A 25,309-nucleotide genomic window follows, 5' to 3' on the forward strand; every position below is an offset into this window, starting at 1 on the left:
TGCTGGACATTGAGAAGCAGGTAGGAATGTTAGTGGCTCCAGAATTGCTTGATCCTGGCTTCAAGTCTCTATTGACTTCACGTGGTTACCATCCCTCTCCCCATTGGCTCAGGGAAAAGAGACTGGTTTAAGCTGGAAACCAAGTGGCTGTTCTTCTTTATTCTCTGAGTGGTGAGATTGCAAGGGGAAATTTGAGAAGCATGCCTCTCTTGGCATCAAGAGAGCAGGGAAAAAATCTTCACTTGTTTATTTGCTCTTTTCTCCTGTTTTTTTTTTTTTTTATTATTATAAAGAGTTTACTGGCGGTAAATTAAACATCTTTCAAATAGTTCTGAATACTGAATACAAATGATTTCAATTACTTGTCAACTTCTTGTTTACATAAAAGATCTCATGTGTCAACTCGGTGAACAGGTAGCTTGTCTCATACCTCAGGTGTACTTGTTTGTTTTTCTTTTCCCCTATGCAAGGGGATTTTCATAATGAAAGACTTGTAAAAAGGGGAAAGATAAAATGATTTACTATCAAAATTTGAGAGATTTTCAAAAGGAAAAGAAGAAGAAAACAATTATGTAGAGAAAGGAGGAGGAGGAACAGGAGAAAAACAAAGCAAATAAAAGGAGCACATCAGAAGTGGAGATGAGAATGAAATACTGTCTAAAACTAAGCTGTTTTCTTGGGTCCTCTAATAAGGATTCTGTCCTCTGTTCTAGACCCTGTCTAGCGCACTTGGGGCCTCAGCCCTTTGTAATCGCAGCCTCTACTCTTGTATCAGTGGCTCTACTCCTGACCTATGTGCATTGATGGTCCTCTCCCCACTTAACGTATGATTGTTCAGAATTTTTCTACAGACAAGCCCCTCTACTGGCAAGCGATGAGCGGTCTTTCTACCAGTCAGCTTTGCAGCCTCTCTCTCCTCAGTAGTTATCTCAGGAACAGCTTTGGGCCACAATGTTATCTTGACTCCAAAACAACTCCAGCAGTTACAAGAGGAGGTCGTTAGGTCCATGGGGACCTCAGCTGATGCCATCTGAGGTCTCCAGAGCCATATCACCTCACTAACAGGTGTGGTACTAAGGAACAGACTGACCTTAACAGTGTTGTTCTCATGTTAACCAATCAGGCCAGGTAAAACCACATCCATGTAAAACCACACCTTCACTAGGGTCCAGAGGCCCCCTCATTTCCCCTCCTCTATAAAATCTTTCTTTTCTTGGTTAAAGCCACTCCTAGGAAAATTGGCAGCTGTTTTCACCCTGTCTTTTACACTACCATGTCTGTTTAAGTGTTTACAGGAGGTGATAATGGATCGGACCAAAGCCTTCACCAACCAGGTAATTAACCAAATGCTGCTATAGGGATACACTCGGCTTCCCACCCAGGAGGTTGTGGCTTGAGACATCGCACCATGCTAGCAGGAAGTAGCTCTAAAGACAGATCATTGTCCCTCCACCCCTTCTGGACTTTTGGGGCTGATGTAATCCCACACAACACTTGCTTTATACAAATCTAAAGGGGAGAATGTTAGTAAAATGATGCCGTATTATCTGTGGTGCCAGACACTATCTTAGGCTCTGGCCCCCATTATCTCCTTGAACAGAAACCTTCAGTCCTAAGCCCAATGGCCCAACCACAGGTGTCAGCTCCACTCCCACCCTAATGGGATTCGCTGCTGCTATTTTCCTGCCTCCTCCCCTAAGATATAATAGGACCTGCTTCCCACATGTGTGCTCTCTCTCTCCTGATCTCTCTCTCTTTTTCATCCCCTCTCTCTGTTGATCTCTCTCAAACCCCCTTCTTCACCCCTTCCCTCTAGCCTGTCGATCCCCCCTGCATCAATAAACTCTTTCCCTTAAAAAAAGAATGAAATACATGGAAGGTGAAGGCATTAGAATCAATGAGAACAAGCACACTAGGGCCAAAGTTGGTCTCCCACCTCCAGCTTCACACAGAACAGGTCATGTAAGTACATGCTGGCAAAGTCTGAAATTCAACATTACCGAACTCAGTGAAGACAAGCTGTACCTCAAACCGACTTAGCCTCACAGGAGGACCTGGGTGATCTGTCGCTTTCATGGCAGGGGAGATGTTAACATCAGGTGAACTTAAGTTTGAAGTCCTCTGCTTTCTTGCTAATGTAGTAGACCCTTGGAGGCAGCAGTGATGGTTCATGTAGTTGGGTCCCTAACACCCACATAGCAGACCTGAATTGAGTCCCCAGCTTCTGGCTTTGGCCCTGGGTCCAGTCCCAGCTGTTGTGGACATCTGGGGACTGAATCAGCAAAAAGGAGTTGTCTTTCTCTTTCTCCCTCAAATAAATACACTTCAAATATATTTGAAGAAATGTCTTTCCTTTTTAAAAAATATGAAGTCCAGATCCTCTGGGTCTTTACTGTCCTGATGTGGGACTTCGGGCAGTCTGCTCATGCTCCAAACATCCATTCCTCTCTCTGCACAGCTGAAATATCCACCTGTGGCCTACAGACTCAGTCTCTCTGTGAACCACAGTGACGCCTTCAAAATTTGAAGGAGCTGTTAAGAGGCTGGGTTCTGCTCTTGGGACCAGTCCTGCTTAAAGGAAAGGCTCTTTTGGACATCGACGATGGCAATCTTTGAGATAATTTTCACTGTTTATAAGTGCGTATGCCAAGGGGGAAAATCTCAATCTCAAATATCTGTCACTGAAACAAGAGGAAACCTGCTACCAAAAAGGACTTCTTCACACATCAAGCAGGGGTACAGGCCTGCTCACGTGTCAGCTTGATCTCTTGTGAGAACTGGGACATCAGAAACCACATTGGCATTTGGTTGCTCCTCCATTATTTGGTGGCGCTAACGGATGGAGATATTTTCTGCTTCATGTCTAGGAAAGGGAAAGGGTGGGGAAAGTAGTTATGGGACCAACATGAGTGACACAGCCATTGAAACTTTGAACAGGAAAATGGGTGTGATAGGTCGATTTGTATGTCATTTTGGCTAACACATGGGGTACTCAGATTAAACCTGGCTTCTGGTGTGTCTTTGGGGATATTTTTGATTGCAATTACCATTGAATCCACAGACTGAGTAAAGCATATGGTCCTGGGGCCGGCGCCGCGGCTCACTAGGCTAATCCTCCGCCTTGCGGCGCCTGCACCCCGGGTTCTAGTCCCGGTCAGGGCACCGGATTCTGTCCCGGTTGCTCCTCTCCCAGTCCAGCTCTCTGCTGTGGCCAGGGAGTGCAGTGGAGGATGGCCCAGGTGCTTGGGCCCTGCACCCGCATGGGAGACCAGGAGAAGCACCTGGCTCCTGGCTTCGGATCAGCGCGATGTGCCGGCCGCGGCGGCCATTGGAGGGTGAACCAACGGCAAAGGAAGACCTTTCTCTCTGTCTCTCTCTCTCACTGTCCACTCTGCCTGTCCAAAAAAAAAAAAAAAAAGCATATGGTCCTTCCTCATGTAGGTGGGTATCACCCAATCCCTCAGGGACCCTAATTGAACCCCCCCCCCAAAATGACAGAGAACTCTCCATCTGAACCTCTGTACTTCCTACAGAAGCTTGTCACCAAATCCCAAACTATTTAACAACACAGAAGCGCCTTTCCTTAACTCCAATAAGTCCACCGTAAATAGAAAGTATCAGAAATCAAAAGTGCACTTACCATATGTTTTAAAAAGAGATCTATTTATTTATTTTAAAGGAAGAGTTACAGAGAGGCAGAGAGAGAGAGAGATCTCCCATCTGATGGCTTACTCCTTAAATGGCCACAAATTGCTGGAGCTGGGCCAATCCAAAACTGGGAGCTTGGAGCTTCCTCCAGGTCTCCCACATGGGTGCAGGAGCCCAAGGGCTTGGGCAATCCACTGCTCTCCCAGGCACATAATCAGGAAGCTGGATTGGAAGTGTAAGAACTCGAACTGGCACCCATAGGGAATGCTGGCACTGCAGGCAGCGTCTTTATCTGCTACGCCACAGCGCCAGCCCTTGCACTTACGATACTTGGCCAGCAGAACATCCTAACTACGTGCTGCAGAGTGTTGGTGGTTCACATGGCAATTGCAGGGCTGGCTGGGTGCTGCACAGTGTCAGGGGAGAGATTTACACTACATGTCACTGGCCTGAGAAAAGGTGAAAATTCAAGATCTGAGGTGTGAACTCTACTGAGTGCTGTTCACGTGTGCACCATCATAGTGTTGGGAAAACACAAGTCAAACCATTCTAAACAGGGAGCTGTGTGTGCATGGAAAAAATAAAGGGCTTTAGGTTAGTATTGTATACAAAACTGTATAAGCAAACAGCCAGAAGACAAAATTACTTCCTCTCATGAAAAAACATTCACCAAAAAAGTTATTAAGAGAACAGAAATTACGAGCATATGTTTTGCTGTGAATTATAAATTTATGGAATTAGTGCCTGTGAAGGAAGATGATGGACCGGACATGTAAGAAACTCAGGCAAGGCAGTCATGCACTGGCAGAATTCTGAGAAGATGGAGTACAGCAGGCATAAGGACAGAAGGAATATCAACATAGAAGGATCAAGATACTTTAAGAAGAATATACATTGACAAAAGAGACAAGGGATTGAAAATGAACCCAAGGAACTGAAAATTAAGGTTGACCAAGGATTAGAAAGTCAGGACTGCAGGAGACAAGTGGTCTGAACACGTACATAACTGGACCACCCAAGGAAGAAACCAAAAGAGCCAATACTTGAAAATGATAAGTCTAGAACACGTCCATGAAATACAGGAAGGCTTGCATCTACCTTTCAAAATGAGCCAAGGAAAATGCAGCCCAGAGAGTCCAACAGTGAGACACCTCATGATAGAGGATCGGGCTTAAAAACAAAAACAAACTCTCTGCTGGGTAGCCAGAAAGAAAGAATAAGTCACTCGTGGGGCAAACAAATAAAGCCGTCCCCTCCCCACCCTACCCCAGTAGTCAACAGCAGGAGCCAGCGAGGAGAGAACGAGGTTCTCAGTGTGATCCAAGGGTTTTAGATGTGGCCAAGCTATTCTATATCTGCAGACCTGTCAGATTCCCACTTGCTGCAAATTTTGTCTAGCAGGAATTCAGGAAATCATAATTCTGTCATTATTTTAAAGAAGGAAACTGCTGAAGGATATTTGTGGAAGAAGTCACGTGCAATACATTGGATACAGAAGGAGTTAATGCAGTGACAGCTCATCAGAACAAGATGCTTGGAGAAATGCATTTTAAAAAGTTGTGAGTATTGGACACATTTTACCATAGATGAAAACTCACTTGTGTGTTGGAGACACAGGGTACATGGGAGATGTGCTGTGGCCTGAAAGTGAAGAAACAAGACACATTCCATGGAATTTCAAAAGTGAATATAAAGTAAGCTCTCTGATTCACTCAGTTGTTATGTCAGGGACACAAGAAGAAAAGATGCCAAATCTAGCAAAAGAAATGTAAGCATATTTAGAAGTGATCACCTAGGAAAGATGAAATTGGCTGACAACAGGTGAGGGGAGAGAGGAAGAAGTCATCAAGAGAGATCTTCCTAATTGTGTCCTTACAAGTACAGGAGACAGCCAAGGCGTCAGCCACCTGTGGTGTTGGGAGGAGCCAACACCTGGAGTCAGCACCGTCTGGACAAGGTAACAGGTCAGGGGAGGACCATTAACCAGGACAAACTCACAGCAGCTGATGCGCTCCCTGCCGTGGTGGTTGGTCGGAGTCCTCTGTTGAGAATCATCTTTCCTTCTTCTGTCTTTTTAGTCACCTGCCGAAGTTCCCTCTCCTTCCACAGCATCTTCCCTTATCAGGAATTTTTGTGCCCTGAATTACACTTTAATAGAATCTGAAATCTTTACTGCCACAGCTGCCTGCTATCTGCCATTTTTGGCTGGGAGAGGGCTAAGGCTCCCTAGGAGATCCCCTATGTTCTGAACTTAGTCTCTACCTCTGTGCTCAAGCACCCCAGAGTCCTGTTGGCTCTGTGGGATGCCAGCTCAACAGAGGACTACTCTGTGGGGTAAGACGCAGAACCCACGATGGCTATGGAACGTCTTGGGTTCCAGTTTAAGGAAACCAGGACTGTGCTTCCTGATGTGAGACTCTGCTTGGCCCAAGACATCAGCACACTGAGCACAGGGTAAGGGTGAGATAGAACAGTTCCGTCAGTGTGACGTGAAGGGAAGTCACCTGTGACCCCACCTCTTTGTTTCCTGACCCCACTTTCTGATATGCTCCTAACTCAATCATCTCCATCAGTGTGTGTTTAAGGTAGAGGGGTTGTTGCTAATAATTATGACAAGAGGGGCCGGCGCTGTGGTGCAGTGGGTTAATGCCCTGGCCTGAAGCACTGGCATCCCATATGGGCGCCAGTTCGAAACCTGGCTGCTCCACTTCCTGTCCAGCTCTCTGATATGGCCCAGGAAAACAGTGGAAGATAGTCCAAGTTCTTGGGCCCCTGCACCCGCATGGGAGACCTGGAGGAAGCTCCTGGCTCCTGGCTTCGGATCGGTGCAGCTCCAGCCGTTGCAGTCATTTGGGGAGCGAACCAGCAGATAGAAGACCTCTCTCTCTCTCTCTCTCTCTCTCTCTGCCTCTCCTCTCTCTGTGTAACTCTGACTTTCAAATAAATGAATAAGTCTTTAAAAAATAATTATGACAAGAAAACAACCGTGACCCAGACTGACCTAGGGAACTGGGCATCTGATCACACTACACAGGGCTGTGCTGTGGCCACGGTCGACAGGTAGCTTTGCAGCCCAGAGAAGGCAGCGTTGACTGTGCAGGGCTTTTGGTATCTCCTAGCTGGCACCAAGAAGGAGCCTTGGAGAAGCACAGGCCTCCTGCAAGGCCACTGGTGACTGGCAGGGCTGGCTGCCAGGGGCAAGAGCAGGCCAGGAGCAAGCTCGCGGCTGCCTGAACTGCGGGTGTGTCCTAGTCCATTTGTGCTGCTGGGACAGAAGGCCTGAGATGCTATGATTGATAAAATAAAAATCTATTTCTCACATTGCTGAAGGTGGCAAAGTCCAAAGTCAAAGCAACAGCAGATCTGGTGCCCGGTGGGGGTTGTCCTCTGCTTCCAGAAGGAGTCTCTTGCTGCCTCTTCACACAGCAGAGGGGTGCCAGGGCCTAAAGGGTCGCTAGTTCCTCTGAGCCCTTTTGAAGTGGTTTTGATGCCGGTCGTGTGGGCAGAGCACGCATGACTTAGACACCTTCGTAAGCCTCAGCTCTATCTCACGCTGGACCTGAGGTTTCAAGGCGAACTTTGGAGAGACTCACACTTTCAAGCCACTGCAGGGGGAGGGGAGGGGTGTGGCAGAGCACTGCGCTGCTGGAACTCCACACCAAGGCCCAGTGGAGCAGGAGGGACATCCCCCACCTCCCTTTCCTCTTGGCATCCCGTCACCTTGCGCTGCCCACCATCAACCCAAATGGAAACCGAGACCAAGGGACCCTGGATCCACTGCCTATGGAACATAGTTTTAGGGACAGGGAGACTGGGAGAATGAAGATGGGTGGGGAGAGGACATGAGGAGACAAATTGTCCCAGCTCTCTGTCATGCACCATGCAGGGCAAAGGGAATGGCCAGTTCTGGTCAGTCGGTCCATTCCCTTTTGTGAGCAGAGCAGTGTGATCAGAGGATCAGAGACAGCTGAACAGGTTCCAAAGGGGGAGATTCAGGGCACTGCTGTGCTGGTGGGGGTCCTGCCACATGGTTGTCGAGAACACAGAAATTCCCACAGTTCTGCAAAAACTGAAGATAGATAAACAGTTTCTTGCACCACCATTTTGAATGGAAGAGTGCTAATGTTTTAGATGCATTTTCATGTGAACACTTTTTTTTTTTCCTCTGCAACACACCAAGCTCAGCTGAGCTTTTCTCCCCAAAGAGTGTGCGGGAGCTGGATGCTGTTCTCTGCCTGGAGCCAGCACCTCCGGTGTCTCTGGAGGCCTTTAACCTGCTGGACTGCCTTGTCCTTGCCACCGGCTTTTACTTACGCCCCTGCCCCCACTCTTTTTTACCTTTTCCAGTGCCACTGTCCAAACTGGTCCTCGTTGCCGCTGGCCTAAGCCAATGCAATAACTTCAGAGTCATGCATGTGGCATCTCCATCTTCAACCCACTGGCGTCAGCACTGCTTCCACATGGCCACCCAAGTATCCTCCTAAACTGTAAAGCAGGCAACTTTCCTGTTCAAGAAAACTTCGGTGGATCTTCTTTGCATATAGAACAGAATTACGAGCCCAGCATTTTCCAGTTTCCCCACTCTCTGTAATATGCGTCTTCTGCGCCATGCTAAACTTCATTCTTAAGTTCTCTGCACAACACAAATATCGAGCGGAACGTGCCCAGCCTTGCTGACGTGTGGTGATGCACTGGTGCGGTTCCTTTCATCTATGCCGTAATCACCGGGTTTCTCTGCACAAACCCACCACACTCGGGGCCCCAGCAGGCTTCACCCTCCCTCTTGAGGTTGGCCTTAATCTCTGCACAGGGGATTTGTCCTTATCTTCACAGGGGACCTTTTATTCTGAGTTATATTATTGCAGCGGCTGGCCTATCTTGGGGGGTCTGTGGGAGAGGTCTCAATAGGAGGGAGCGGCAGTGAGAGCCTTTCAACTTGCCAACAAGCAGGATGGAGATGTGTGCCAAGTCGTGGTTGGTGAGCCGGAGTCCTTGCTGGTCTAAGGTTCACACAGCATGTCTTCTCACTCATCTTTACTTGAGATGAGAGCAGGGAGCTGAGGCTCACAGGTCTTAGTCACCAGGCTTAGCAGTTTGAGGAAGGGGCTGACTTCCAGACACAGGGATGTACCTGGCACCACCGCTCTCTCCATCCTGCGGCTGGAAACATGGACAAGCAGTGAGTAAGGGTACCTACTTCCTTCCTCGTTGTCCTCTTGGGATCCCTGAGGCCACCTTATCATGAGGGTAATGTTGTTGAAAGGATCTGAAAAGCAGCAGAAGAATTTCACTTTCTGCATTGCTAATGCAATAATAAAGGGAAAACGAAAATCTATTGCTTGAACCAAGTCCCTGGTGGGGTTTGTGGTCTGTGATTCAGGGTCTTTCTACTTTATGGACAAAATGAATACCAAAAAATAAATCGCAAAAGGGTACATCCAGCAGCCCAAGAGCAATGGCATCTACTTTCCCATGTGTTTCATAAATACCCTTCTGGACAGTTAGAAGTTTGTTGAATGACAAAAAAAAATTGGATGGAAGTGAGAAGCATGCCTCTTGAATTCATGACAGATCACAAGCATCTCGGGGTTTTGGCTTCACTTGCTTGTTTCACATAATAGCAAACTTGTAGACATCCCTGTTAACGTAACTGACACACCTGTAGCCGTGCTTCTCATCCTCCTACCTCTGAGCCAAAGATATGACCCTCCTGCATAATGTCACTGGATTCTCTATGACATTGTGTCTAAGGTTCCACAAGAAATTCATGGAAAGCATGTTTTACGGAAAAATGATACCTGAATTCCAGAAATATTTTGCACCAAAGTATGCTTATCTTTTTGCAGTAACCTTGAATATCTGATGAATTATCATTCGTCAGAGACACAGGTGTGAAATTAATGACCCAAAGATAGCGATGGCACATGGAAGTCCAGCCACCAGGCAGGGCCCTCAGCGTGCAGCTGTGGAGAAGGGGGTGCATTCTCAGTGGAGAGAATGTCTTGCTCTGTGCAAATGCCGTGGTGTGTCCGATCCTCATCATTCTCTCCTGTGACCTTTACATGACACCTTCTTTGTTCTTTCTAAAATAATTTGGTGGGGAAAAGAGGTTCCACGGTGAGGCAGAGATGAAAACAGAGGCGTGGACATGTGCAAGACTCAAACTTTCACGTCTCTCTTGGTAGCTTGGTGAATCAGCCACTCAGCACATTGATCTTGGCTTTCCATGAGTTTGTGTGTAGCAAACGGCCTCAGGGTCTGTTTTTCTCCCCAGTGCCACACCTGCTGCTTCTGTGTATTATAGGCTGAGAACAGCATCACTGGCTGCCTGGCTATCCCACCTGAAAACCAGGGGATGAGTGCCCACACTTTTCAAATCCATTTAAATAGCAAGCGTTGTCGGTGACATCATCTAATCTTCCTGCCCTTCCATACCCATGGGCTGTCCTCAGACTTCCTGTGGGATCCTGCATCTCCCTTCCCTGTGTCCTTCAGCCTCCACTTGCACCTTGGGAATACTGTAGGGAAGAGACCTGGTAACAGGCACAACTCCTCAGTGTTGGGAAGTTAAGATCTAGGGGAGGAAGACAGAAGAAAAGGACATGGAATGTGCCCAGGTGGATGGCGTTGTGGGAAAAGTGCAGCAGGAAATGAGAGGGGGACTGCTGGGGCAGGTCTCTCTGCCACGTCAGCAAACACCCAAATAAGCTGCGGGAGGCACCCCTGAGGGTGACTGGGAGCAGCCTCCAGGGAGCGGAAGATGGAACGTCAGAGCCTCTGAGCGTGGCCGGGGAGCAGAAGGGCTGGGGCACAGGTGAGCAGAAAGGGAGACAGGCAGGAACACAAGGGGGCGGGGCCCTGAGGGTGGGGCTGAGCAGTCTTTAGGACCTGGCCATACTGGTGCTGGGACATTACCCTGAGTGTGAGTGGGGACACTTTGAAGAGTTTTGAGAAGATGGGTTGTGACAGGCGATCAGACTCCAAAAACATTTTGAGGGTAGAGTTAAGAGATTTTCTTGTTTTCTGGGAATGGGATTTATAGGGGAGTTAGAGGGAGGGGTTGAGTACAGGTTTTTTTGTTTTGTTTTGTTTTGTGCTGGAGTAATTGGAGTGATGATGTTTCCCTGAGTTAGCATGGGGCTCGCAATGTGGAGCCGGTTGGTAGGAGGTTCTCAGAAGCCAGGGTTCCGCAGGGTCATGTGTAAGATGCCTACTCCAGCCCAAGTAGGGGGGTCCAAGGGTCAACTGAAGTGCCAACATTCTGACTTCTCCATGCGTTCTGTGCCATGATTGTAAGCATTTCACTCAATTCTATTTGCAAAAGCAGATGGCCTTTTGAAGGTCATGAATCGGCATCATTTTTCAATTAAGAAATCAGATACCGACAGAAACATTTTCAAGCAGATTTTAGGCACTGTTCTCGTCAGAATGTGTTTCTTGTGAGCTGCAGTTGCTTTCTTGCTCCCTGCTACAGCAACCCCTTTGTGTTCAGGACCACACTCTGAGCGCGTTTGTGTGTTGTGTGTTTAAATTTTGTGCCCCTCTTTTCATGAGAAAAACACACTATCCAGTTTTCATGTACACTATTGTTCAAAGCAATTTGTCCAGAGAAAGCCAGCAAACTTCTACACTTGATTTTAGTGAAAAGGTCGAGAAGCCAGCAAACATCTACTTAGAAAATTTTTTTCATGTTTATCACTTCCCAAACTGCATTATTTATATTAAAATAATTGATTCTTGTTTACTGCATGTTCCTCTGTAGTACCTTTTATTTTATTTTTAAAGATTTATTTATTTATTTGAAAGGCAAAGTTACAGAGAGAGAGAGGGAGAGACACAGAGAGAGATCTTCCATCCACTGGTTCACTCCCCAAATGGCCACAAACAGCCAGAGCTAGGAAAGGCTGGAGCCAGGATGCAGGAGTTTCTTCTGGGTCTTCCACATGGGTGCAGGGGCACAAGCACTTGGGCCGTCCTCTGCTGATTTCCCAGGAGCACTGTCAGGGAGCTGGATCAGAGTTGGAGTAGCCAGGACTTGAACTGACACTCATATGGGATACTGGCATTCATATGGGATGTTGGCACTGCAGGCCACAGCTTTAATCTGCTGAGCCACAGCACTGGGCTCCTGGAGTAGCTTTAAAAACAGTTATTTCTTGCAACTGATAAAGGATTAATATCCAGAATATATAAGGAGCTCAAGAAATTCAACAACAACAAAACAAACAAGCCAATTAAGAAATGGGCGAAGGACTTGAACAGTAATTTTTCAAAAAGAGGAAATCCAAATGGCCAACAGACATATGAAAACGTGCTCAGGATCACTAGACATCAGGGTAATGCAAATCAAAACCACAATGAGATTTCACCTCACTTCTGCTAGAATGGCTTTCATACGGAAACCAACAAACAACAAATGCTGGCAAGGATGTGTAGAAAAAGGTACTCTAATCCACTGTAGGTGGGAATGTAAACTGGTACAGCCACTGTGGAAGACAGTATGGAGATACCTCAGAAATTTGAATATAGACCAGCCATCCCACTCCTGGGAATTTATCGAAACCAAAAGAAATCAGTATAAGAGTTGTCTGTACCCCTATGTTTTTATTGCAGCTCAATTCACAATAGCTAAGATATGAAATCAACCCAGATGTCCACCAATCAAAAATTGAATAAAGAAATTATGGGCATCTATACCATGGACTACCACACAATAGTAAAAAAAAATGAAATCCTATTGTTTGCAACAAAATGGATGCAACTGGGAAACATTATATGTAGTGAAATAAGCCAGTCCCAAAAGAATAAATACCATATGCTCTCGCTGATCTGCAGTCACTAATAGAGCACCTAAAAGACAATCTCTGGAAGTGAAACTGCCACTTTGAGAGGCAACGACTGAACAGCCCTTGTCTGGACTGCTGAGGAATAGTTGTTTTCTTTTTTCGTATTATTGTTGAACTCTTTACTTGGTATAGGGTTAATCTTATGTGTATAAAGTTAATTGAAAATAGATCTTAGTAAAAAATAAGAATGGGAATAGGAGAGGAAGGAGGAAGGAGGAAGAAGGGTGGGAGTGCGGGTGGCAGGGAGGGCAGGTGGGAAGAACTGCTGTGTTTCTCGGCATGTATTTATGAAATGCATGAAGTGTGTATACTTTAAATGAAAGGTTTCTGGGTTTAAAAAAATCTGCTGTTTCTTCATTGATTCACTACTAACACTGAATCTAAAGAATTCCATACGCTGAGACCTGGAAAACAGTGAATGTTTGTAAGCAATCTAGCAAACCTCCCACACGAGGTAATTCAAATGTAATTCACATGCGTAGTGATAATTTTCTAATTCACATCATCTAAGGGTGAGGAATAAAAAGAAACATTTCATTTGTTAATATATTTCCCATGTTCTTTTTATTAATTTTTAAATGTTTTTTTCTTAAAAGCGTACTTCTAAAAGTTTATGAAAAATAGAAATAAAAGTTAACCAGGAGGGCTGGCGCTGTGGTGTAAAGAGTTAAGTTTCCGCCTACAGTTTTGGCATCCCATATGGGCACCAGTTCAAGTCCTGGCTGCTCCACTTCCTATCCAGCTCCCTGATAATGCACCTGAAAAAGCAGCAGAAGATGGTTTAAGGGCTTGGGCCCCTTCGCCCATGTGGGAGACCCAGAAGAAGCTCCTGGCTCCTGGCTTCAGATCTGACTAACTCAAGCCATTGTGGCCATGTGGGAAGTGAAACAGTGGTGGACTATCTCTCTCTGCTGCTCTCCTTCAATTTGCCTTTCAAATAAATAAACAAATCTTTCTAAAAAAAGTTTATTTTGTTGCAAATTATTTTGAAATACATGCATTTGAGAGTTCTTCAAAAAGTTCATGGGAAATGTGTAAAGAAAATGAATAGATTTCAAATATTTTTGTACCTTTTTAAATTTCAAATAAACGTATCTCTTAATTCTATTTTCCAATTCTTTTGTAAGTGTTAGATAATATTTTTATCAAAATGATAGGAAAATAAGCTTTTATGTTATAAGCAACAAATTTTCTCCTAATTGTATGTTTTTGAAAATTATTTGCTATTTGATAGGATCTCTCAAAAGAGACTCTTAAGCTTTATCATTAAATTACATTTTTTTGAAATCGCTATTTGAGTGTCACATGACTTTGTGCATTGTAATTAAACCATGCATATTTTCTGAATACTGTCATAAATTTTACATTTTGAGAGTTAGAATACATGCTTAGGGTGAGTCCATATTGATGATAGTGAATATGGTCTATGTTTCAAAATTGTCTCACGATAGTTTGAATTGTTTACTGACTTCTTGCCATTGTTTCAAAGGTTTTTATGTGTATGACAAGAGCATATGCAACTTATTGAAGAACTAAAGTTCTGATAGTTTCTTGTTCTTGTGTTTCAGTATTATCTGAATTTGCTATTGTTTTGCAGGACACTTAACAAATTTTATTTATTTATTCATTTATTTGAGAAGCAGAGAGACAGAGACACAGTTAGAGCAAGAATGCTGTTGTGCATGAGAGAGAGTGAGCAAGCTCCCATCTTCTGGTTCATCCCTCAAACACCTGCCACGGTCAGTGCTGGGCTATAGCTGGGGCTGGGTGCTGGGAACTGAATCCAGGTCTACCTCATAAACAGCAGGAACTCAATCACTGAGCCATCAACAATGCTGCCTAGGGTCTGCATAAGGAGGAAGCTGAAGTGAGGAACTGAAGCTAACGTCAAACTAAGGCACTCCTGAAACACGGCTGCCTTGACCGGTGCCCCAACTTTCAGGCCAGACGCTTGCCCCCACAGGACGTTTCTGAAGCCACTTAAGTCAGAAGTGGAGAAATCAGCACTTCACTTCGCTCACCAGGGCTAGAGGGACTGTGCAGCTGCGGATGGCTGCTCAGGAGCCAGGCGCAGGGACCGCTCCCACTTGTCCCTCAGAAGTCGGTGATCTCCCCTGACAGGCAGGTCTGTGGCACACAGGCTGATGGGAAGTGCAGACTCGGTCTGCACATTCAAACTTAGGAACACTGAGACGTATTCCAGTTTTGGAGATGATAGGAATCTTAGTTGATGGTTTCTTTTGTACCTCCTTTTGAATACTTCTGCTCTAGCGGACCAGGCAAGTCCATCTTACTTCTTGGACCTTCCTGGGATTCCTGGAAAGGCAGGAAGCTCCACCGCACTGACTACTGATGACTCAGAGATCTTTGGGTCGAGACTGAGAGTAACAATTCCACCCCACAGGGATGTGCCTGAGAAGAGCTGCATCACCTGGGAAGAGGCCCCGCCCCGGCGTAGTCAAGCGCAGGCTTCCCCAGACCTGGGCGGTGTGCAGCGGACTCTGTGAGTGACCCTTTCTACACAGAGGAGGGAGACCTGGCTGACAAACGCCAGACGGCCGGCTTGGAATCCCAGGTGTGTGGACGTGACTCAAATATCAAACACCGGGCTTCTTGTTACGTTTTGTTTTTACAAAATGGCTTTAAACAAACAACCAAAGAAAGTATGGATGTGATTGTCTTACACAAAGGCGACTTGGAATTTTTAACCTGTGTAAATGCTATAATTAAAACCTTGTTTTCACATGGATTCCTGATGTAAGATTTCCCGCTAATTACCAACATTTTCTTTAATGTGAACATGTGGGGAACATGAGGATGTGATTAGCTGGAGTTAAAAGTGTAGGTAGTAATGAGCATAGTGTGGGTTTCCCTTTGTTTCGGTCATTCTAAGCTTCTTGATGATGAGGACTGCCTCTTTGTAAGTTTGGTACACTAGGCAATTTTCTACAAGCAAATAAATCCGTATAAGGTAAAAATGACAATACACACACACACACACACACACGTGTCCTGTGGTGTCGCTTCGCTTCACAGGAACCCTCCTGCTGTTGTCCTCCTCCTACTGTAGGGGTGAGGACCTGAATGGAAGTGCAGAACGACCTCCCTGGTGCCGGGCTTCTGAGAATCTCTGTGGGGACATCTGCCACTGAGGAACTGAGGACCTGGTCAGGGTGGGCTGCAAGGCCAGAGCTGTGCCTGCCCCTGGACACACTCATCTCTAACAGCTCTGAAAACAGCAGTAAATACAGCCTCTGAGGTAAAGGGGCGATGCGGAGAGATCTGCGCATCTCAGGGCGCTGGGCCCCCTGAGGTTCACTTTCAGTTAACAGTTGGTGTTGGCCGCACTTCCTCAGAGCCTCCCGGCCTGCCCATTCTCACCCGATGCTTAGACATTCACTGTGCATTCTTGAAGAGAACACGTCCACAGAGATGGATTCCCTGGCCTTGTTTGTCCTGGGTCTGGGTATCCATAAGATTCCTGGCTGAGTTGATGGAAGGGGGCCTTTCTCCCCCGGCCCGGGTGGACAGTGTGACCTCAGGGTCAGAGCAGATTCCCCACACACCCATGCCCAGTCCCTTGAATGCTGCTTTGGTTCCCTCTAAGAGGGAGGTGGACCAGGTCTTAAGAGCCCTGTGGCAAGATCTCTGTTCACTCTGCCTGCTTTGTATTTAGTTCCATTTAGTTTTACTTCCTTTTCTTTCCTGTTTCTAACCCAGTTGTCTCTTTTTCTAATTATCCCTACCATGTGTAACTCTTGGACATTAGAAGAAATATCCTTAAGGAATTAAAACCACACTTGGTAAAAATTTGCATGAGCAGCAATCGCAGTTTGCGAAGGGGTTCAGTAATCGCACCTCTAACACACAGGCACAGGGAGCAAGAGTCTGTTCAGTATATCATGACACAGAGACCTGAGACGATCCCAGCCAGACACGGCTGACAAACAAGCCTGACTCTTGCTTCTCCCCTTACTTTGGGTCACTGCTATGACAAACCTGTGGTTGCTGAAGCCCCAGATAACAAGTAGATAGCAGGTAACGGGATTCCATATCTAGCTCACTATATTACAAATAATTTTATCCTGTGGTCTTTGTACACATAATCGCGTGTAGCCCTTCTCCCCATCACTCCCTCCCTGTGATTAGTGCCGTGGGGTGATCTAGAAGGGGACCAGGTGCTACCTGTGTCTGCAACCAACTTCTATTCTGCTTCAGTAGGGCTCAACAGGTCCCCTCTCCTGCTCTCACCGTCAGATGAGACTGGCCTGGTGAAGATAGGAAAAATTCTCTCCAGGTTATGAACAGTGACCACTCAAAGAATGGATTTGAATAAGGCATTTGCATCTGTAAGGAATATTTGCTCATCACAGTCATACCTTTCTCACTATAGGAAGAGATGGGGCACTTCTTGCTGCTTCTCTAACATCTGAGATAATGATCAACATCGACATAGTGCTTTGTAATGTGACTTATCCCTCATACGTAAGAAGGTACTTCAGAAACGACTCATGGAATAGGGAAGTAAAACATAGGCTTATTTCAGTCCAAAAGTTTCAAAATCCATGCATATTTATTTAATATTAGTTTCACAGACTTCTAGAGGACCCCACATATGCATGGATTTCAATAACTTTATCAGCAACAAAATGTATTTTGATTTCATTTTCCATGAACTTTTGAAAGTTCCCTTGCATGCCATTTTTTAAACTTGTATTTGTGTGTATTTTTATCTCAGTTTTCCAGATGAAGACTCTGAGATTAGGGTATTAAACATTTTTTCCAAAGCAAGAGAGAACCTGAAGATGAAGCCACATTGTCTGACCTTAGGGTCTATGCATTCACTATGCCATGTGTCAATAATTGTAGAAGTATCCTGTACTTTTTGTGTTTTGAGAGAATTGGTGGCACATAGTTTATCCAAAGCAAAGAATATGGAATTTGTTGGCAAACAAACCAGGGCTCAAATACCTGCTGATGTTCTCCAAGGCAAATGGAATTGCCTTTCTGAGTCTCATCCCTGACCTGGGGAATGATGACAACCTTAGCACACCTTCTCCTGGGGTGTTGGCCCACTAGTAACCAATGAGAGCAATGCACTCTTTTCTAGCATTGTTATCTGCAGAGAGATAGTGCACAGCTGTTGACAAGAACAGTGCTACAAACCAATACAGGAAACCACTAGCCTCTTCATTTCCTCATTTTATGGCTGCCCGGTAAAGAGTGTTTACCACTCTACAAGGAAGCCATGGGCCAGGGAGCGTTTTGGAAACTGAAGGCACAGAGATCAGATTCCCAGTCAGGACTCTAACTAAAGGAGGAGCAAGATTGTTCTAGCAGATTGGCTCTTCTCCTTTTTTACAGCTCTCCTATTATTCCTTTAAGGTAGGAATATGTTCGTGTGCATAGGGCCTTCGATCTTGTATTCTAAACAATCGTGTGGAGTTGGGGGGTTACCAACACAAGTGGAAGAAATGCAATCCCTGCCATTGTAGGCACTCGGTCTGTTGAAAGACACCATTTATTCATGTGTTTTTCCATTAAATATTCATTGAGAATGTGCTATTCCTTGGGAAAAGGCAAGTCATTTGAGATAAAAGATGAAAGTCCCAGCCTTTGTCCTCAGTGAGTCCACAGCCTGATTAGAGAGATAAACACATAAAAAATGTAACAGAAGAAAGAGTAACTAATGTAAAGACAGAGGGAACTGCAGTGTGTGATGAAACTGAAGAAGAGATGACCTAACCTAGTGTGAGAGGCGAGGTAGAGAAGAGTGAGAAAGGAAGGTACAGGGAAGGTATTTTATTTTATTTTGGAAAATTCTGTGATCAATACTAAAGAGAAGTCAGAATTAGATGGATGAGGAGAGAACAAAAGTACCTGCCACACTGCCGTTGCTTAACAAACATCTGCAGTAATTACGAACTGGCCATTATTCAGTGTGAAGCACTGCTTCATGTCCCGCCAGTCTGTCCATGACAATCAAATCTTTACTACAATCAAATCTTTACTACCCAACATTGTACCTGGGACAACAAGTAGATTGATACCTGTGTAACTGTAGTGCCAGGAAGAGAGGAGAGGAGAACAGAGGAGAGGAGAGAAGGCGAGGAGAGGAGAGGAGAGGAGAGGAGACGAGAGGAAAAAAGAAGAGAGGAGAAGAGAGGAGAAGAGAGGAGGGGAGAGGAGAAGAGGGAGAGAGAAAGAGAGAGAGAGGCAGAAACAAACTCAATAGGGAGAAAAGTCCACCACAAATAGAGAAACAAAGAACATTCCAGGCTTTTCATAAATGATCTAAGAAGTAATGAAAAGATACCTTTAAATTCCTAAAAGCAATTTTTTTCTGCCAATCTAGAATTTTCTGTCCAACAAAAGTATTCTTCAGGAATGAAGGGAAATTAGAGATTTTTTCCAGACAAGCAGTATTGATCAAATTCAGCATTAGTACAGTTAGACTACAAAAATGTTTAAGGAAATTTCTTTAGTAAAAGGAAGATGATGCCTGAAAGAAAACTGATTTAAAAAAAAAAAGGAAATGAAGAGGAATTGAGAGCCTGGGAAATATGAGAAAGATACAAAAGACTTTCATTACTAGAGCTATGCACAAGACACACCAATACCAAATGTATATTTCCTAACAATATGGCTTCAAAATAGATGAAGGAAAAGATATAAAACTGAAAGGTGGAGATCGGAGATTCTAGTCCTCCTCATTCAGTAGCTGATGGAACAAGCAGATGGAAGCTGGCAAGATGTTGGGAGACAAACAAAAATAGTCCACAAACATTGGTCAACTAACTTTAATAATCATTCCACCTGACAGAAACATGATTTGCATTTGTTTTCTTTTTTCTTTTTTTTTTTTTTTTTTTTTTTTTTTTTTTTTTTTTGACAGGCAGAGTGGACAGTGAGAGAGAGAGACAGAGAGAAAGGTCTTCCTTTGCCGTTGGTTCACCCTCCAATGGCCGCCGCGGCCGGCGCGCTGCGGCCGGCGCACCGCGCTGATCCGATGGCAGGAGCCAGGAGCCAGGTGCTTTTCCTGGTCTCCCATGGGGTGCAGGGCCCAAGCACCCGGGCCATCCTCCACTGCACTCCCTGGCCACAGCAGAGGGCTGGCCTGGAAGAGGGGCAACCGGGACAGAATCCGGCGCCCCGACCGGGACTAGAACCCGGTGTGCCGGCGCCGCTAGGCGGAGGATTAGCCTAGTGAGCCGCGGCGCCGGCCTATGCATTTGTTTTCAAGTGCACATGGAACATTCACCAAAACCGCGTATAATCGGGGTTTCAGAAATAAGTCTTAGGACATTTAAGATGACAAATCATGCAAAGTATATATTTTTTAAAGATAATCAATTTAGCCTACAATTCAATAACTGACAGATACCTTCAAATTTCCAAATATTTTGAGGTGAAACAGCAACTTCTGGGTCAAAGATGAAATCACAGCAAATTTAGAAAGCATTTTATAGTCATCCTGGGGTATCTGAACCCCTCTCTTTAGGGCACCAGAATCTAAGGAGCCCAAGTCCCTTGTAGGAAATGGTGTAGTAGTTGTTGGAAATCAATACACACCATCCCATATACTTAAAAATATCTCTTATTTACTGATAATACCTAGCAGTGTGAATGGTGCATGAATAGTTGTTATGCTGCATTAATTAAGGAACAATAGCAAGAAAAAGGGTCTATCAATGTTTGGTGCAGATATGTTTTTTTTTCCTAAACATTTTGGACCTGCTATTTGAATCCAAGGATATGGAACCCACAGATTTGGTGAGTCATCTGTATGTCAGAGTTTATAGAATTCATTGAAAGTAGTTGTTAGGGAGAAGTTTATAATATTAAATACCTATAAAGGAAAAAATTCTGAATTTTTAGTCATTTTTGGTATATTATAAGACGAGTCTCACTATCATGTTTTTCTGGGGGATTTTTGTGGCCCTTCTAGTTTATGACGTATTCTATAAGTATCACAAAAAACAATTTTATTGACACTTCTTCAAAACAAGAGGTATATCCAGGGAGAATTGAAATCATAAAATCAAGATATTTAGTCCATGAACATGGTATATATATTCCCTACTTACTTTAGTGTCAATATTAAGACACAATTTTTTTAAAAAGGATTTTATTTATTTGAAAGAGTTATATATAGAGAGGCAGAGACAGAGAGAGTCTTCCATCCACTGGTTCACTTCCCAAATGGCTGCAACTGCCAGAGCTGAGCCAGTCCAACGCCAGGAGCCAAGAGCTTCTTCTGGGTCTCCCATGTGGGTGCAGGGGCCCAAGCACTTGGACCATCTTCAACTGCTTTCCCAGGCTCATTAGCCGGGAGCTGGATTTGGGAGTGGAGCAGCCGGGACTCGAATCGGTGTCCCTGTGGGAGGCTGGCACTGCAGACCAAGGCTCTAACTTGCTGCTCCAGAGCACTAGCCCCTGCGTTTTTCTATATAAAGATCTTGCTTATAATGTTTAGACTTATTCTTGAATTTTATACTTTTGATGGGATAAAAAGATTTTAAAGAATATATTTTCTAATTTTGTTGCTTGTGTTAAGAAAGGCAATTGATTTTGCCATTAAATTTTATATTCAGTAAATTTAATAAATTTATTTATTAATTTAATAATTTATTTATAAATTTATAATTTATTTATTAATTTATTTAATAAATTTATTTATTCACATCAATAATTCAGTTATAAATATATATTTTCTGTGTAATAATCAGATATTCAAGTTATTGCATTTAATCTTGTTTCCCATTACTGCACTGTAATATTTATATATTTTATTGACATTTGTTTTTACAGTACTCTGTTGACAAAACAATGTTGAATATAATTAGATATGAACGTTTTTTAAACTTTTATTTAATAAGTATAAATTTCCAAAGTACAACTTTTGGATTATAGTGGCTTTTTCCCCAAAAAACCTCCCTCCCACCCGTAACTATCCCATCTCCATTCTCCCTCCCATCCCATTCACATCAAGATTCACTTTCACTTATCTTTATATACAGAAGATCAACTTAGTATATATTAAGTAAAGATTTCAACAGATTGCACCCACACAGAAACACAAAGTGTAAAGTACTGTTTGAGTACTGATTATAGCATTACTTCACATTGGACAACACATTAAGGACAGAGATCCTACATGAGGAGTAAGTACACAGTGACTCCTGTTGTTGATTTAACAATTGACACTCTTGTTTATGACATCAGTAATCACCCTAGGCTCTTGTCATGAGTTGCCAAGGCTATGGAAGCCTCTTGTGTTCGCCAACTCTGATCTTATTTAGACAAGGTCATAGTCAAAATGGAAGTTCTCTCCTCCCTTCAGAGAAAGGTACCTCCTTCTTTGATGGTCCATTCTTTCCGCTGGGATCTCACTCACAGAGATCTTTCATTTAGGTCATTTGGTCATTTTTTTTTTTTTTTGCCACAATGTCTTGGCTTTCCATGCCCGAAATAATCTAGATACAAAATTTTATATAATTTTTTAGACTCATTAAGGGTAAGTACATTTTATTATGTAGTGTAGTTTACTCTAGTTTTTGCATAAAGTTTTTTTTATCTAATTAAGAAGTTTCCCTTCTATGCATAGTTTACCAAGAGCTTTATTGTAAAACAATGGTGAGATTCTTCCAAGGATTTTCAACATTGCTGACTAACTTTTCATTTATTTATTTATTTATTTGACAGGCAGAGTGGACAGTGAGAGAGAGAGAGAGAGAGAGAGAGAGAAAGGTCTTCCTTTGCAGTTGGTTCACCCTCCAATGGCCGCCACGGCTGGCGCACTGCGCTGATCCGATGGCAGGAGCCAGGTGCTTCTCCTGGTCTCCCATGGGGTGCAGGGCCCAAGCACTTGGGCCATCCTCCACTGCACTCCCTGGCCACAGCAGAGAGCTGGCCTGGAAGAGGGGCAACGGGGACAGAATCTGGTGCCCCGACCGGGACTAGAACCCGGTGTGCCGGCGCTGCAAGGTGGAGGATTAGCCTAGTGAGCCGCAGCGCCAGCCTAACTTTTTATTTAACCTACTAAGATTAACTACTTTAATGGTTTTTCTCACATCAAGTCAATCATTATCATGATTAAGTTTTTACCCTGTTGATTTTGATTTTAAATAATGTGTTTACAGTTTTTGTCTATGTGTTTATATATATGATTTTTAATAATTCTTCTTACTTGGAGTATTTCTGTCAGATTGAATATCAAAATTGTATCAATCCTATAAATTGAGGTAGAAGTCTTCTCTGATTTTCTTCTACCTCAAATAACTTCGTGACTTTGATATGATTTATTCCTTGAATGCTTTCAAAAGTCATTGATAAAATGATCCAGGCTTGCAACTTTTAAATTTTGAGTTGATTTTTTTAATTACTTTACAATATTGATTAGGATTGTTTAGCCTTTCTTTTCCATTCTAGGGCAGTTTTAAATCAGTTTGTGGCACATAATTAATAGCAAACAGTAATATGAAGTTTCAGAACTTTGCCAGTTTCAACTGTTTTCAAAAAATATGGCATGAAGTGGTTTAGAATATGCTCTGATTGCAGCCCTAATTTCTGCGGCAGCTGTGTTCCACTGCACTGCTAGTTGCTGGTCACGCCCATCCAAGCCTTTTTATTTTATTTCCTACCAAGTCTTAAAGCTTTTTTCTGAGGCTCTTGTGAGAACCTAGCTTTTGGCTATGTTGATATTCTTTATTGTGTGCCTGAATTTTACTTGATTAATTATTTCACACTTTCTTAGTTTCTGTTGGATGTATTTTCTTCTACCCATCTCAATTTCAAAGTCATTTGCTTCTCTCAATTCTTTGTGTTTCTTACAAATTCTTATGAATTTCAAACTCTCTAGCCCTCACTGCAGACTCCTTTAGTGTTACAGTAAGAAGTATTAAGAAGGGGAAAGTAACCTCTTTATTTAGTTTAGTTTGGGGATTCATAGTGTAGTCCCACTGGCTGTTCTGCTTCTGACCCAGCTCCCTGCTAATGCACCTGGGAAATCAGCAGGAATATGGCCCAAGTACTTGAGTCCCTGCCGCCCATGTGGGAGACAAATTGTTCCAGGCTCCTGGCTTTGGCTTGGCCTACGCCTAACCACTGTGGGCATTTGGGAAGTGAACCAGCAGATGGAAGAGCCTTTTCTGTCTCCTTCCCTACTTTCATCACTCTTTCAAATAAATAAATACATCATTTTTAAATAGTGTGTTGTATAAAGTAGAAACTTAATAAATATCACCTTACTCAGATCCAACAATAAAATGATAATAAGAACCAGCATGTATATGGAATATACAGTAAATATGTGCTAACTCTACTGTAAATGTATACATATACATACATACATATGTATTTTTTAAAAGATTTATTTATTTATTTGAGAGTCAGAGTTACACAGAAAGAGAAGGAGAGGCAGAGAGAGAAAGAGAGAAAGAGAGAGACTCTATCCCCTGGTTCACTCCCCAAATGGCCGCAACAGAGCTGCGCTGATCTGAAGACAAGAGCCAGGAGCTTCTTCCAGGTCTCCCACATGGGTGCAGGGGCCCAAGGACTTGGGCCATCTTCTACTGCTTTCCCAGGCCATAGCAGAGAGCTGGATCAGAAGAGGAGCAGCCGTGTCTTGAACCGGCGCCCATATGGGATGCCAGCACTAAAGATGGTGGCTTTACCTGCTACGCCACAGCGCTGGTCCCCGTACAATGTATTCCATTGATTTTAAGATAAACATTCATTCAAATTAATAGGTGATTAGCGTAAATCTAATTTCAGCCCTATACCTATGTTAGTGCTTGTAAAAAGTGTATTTCATTACCAATGGAATCAGCGTCGCTGCGCCACTCTCCAAAATCTGCGCACACACCTTCCTGGATAGCTTTCAAGCTCCAGGGCTCTTCTTGCCACCTGTTCACAAACTCTCAGCCACTCCTGCCTGGAAGCGCCGCTTGCCAGGAGTCAGTAGCCCCAGAACCAGATACCCAGGAGACTGGAAGAGTCCCTTGGCTCATGCCATCTCCCCTGGGTCCTGAGGGCTGTCCACCTGTGCACCGAGCTGCCTCCCGTGCACACACCTGCTGTTCCCACCCGTCAGTGCTGTTCACACAGCCTCCACCTTTTTCTGAAGCAACCCTTCCTTGGGATTTGCCTGGAGAAATCCTGCTCCTCTCAAAGACGGGTCTCACCTGACCTCCTCCAAGCAGCCTCCCCTGCCCACCAGCATGGAGATTCCCAACTTGGTTTCAGATTGTTGCGCTAGGAGTGGACAATGGAGAGCGTGAGGAGAGCATGCCGGCAGGCTTCCCCGCTGGTGGAAGACATGGCCTGGACTGTGGGCTGTTGTGAGACTCCTGCTGCAGACTTAAAAGCCCAGTTTGTGGGACCAGGTCAGCATCTCTACTGCTCCCGGCAGCTGGGCCTCTTTCCTCCTCTGCTACCTTCTTTCTTGCTTTTCACTCTCCTGTTCTCACTCAGCTGATTTGTAAATTAAAAAAAAAATAACCGAAGTCAGACAATTCCAGCTGCTTAAGACTGTGATGGTCAGCTGTCCCTGTCTAGGGCTTTCTGTGAACGACTCTGCTTAGACAGCAGCAGCTGTGAAAACATCAATGTGGTCTTTGAGTTCCTGTGAGCGCAGAAAATAGCTCAGTGTGGAGCACTGCCAGGACAGGGCTGTCACCTGGGGTGCCGTCCAGGCTCGTTTACCGGACACCAGGTGTGACGTTGGTCCTTTAGAAGCTCAGCTTTGCAAGCCGCTGCCTGCTGCGAGCTGCTAAGGAACAAGGAGGCTCCCTTCTGAAATGAAAAAATCATGT

This window comes from Oryctolagus cuniculus, chromosome 2 (genome assembly GCF_051225735.1).
Source record: "Oryctolagus cuniculus isolate XC-2025 breed Fujian yellow rabbit chromosome 2, ASM5122573v1, whole genome shotgun sequence".
Classification (NCBI taxonomy): domain Eukaryota; kingdom Metazoa; phylum Chordata; class Mammalia; order Lagomorpha; family Leporidae; genus Oryctolagus; species Oryctolagus cuniculus.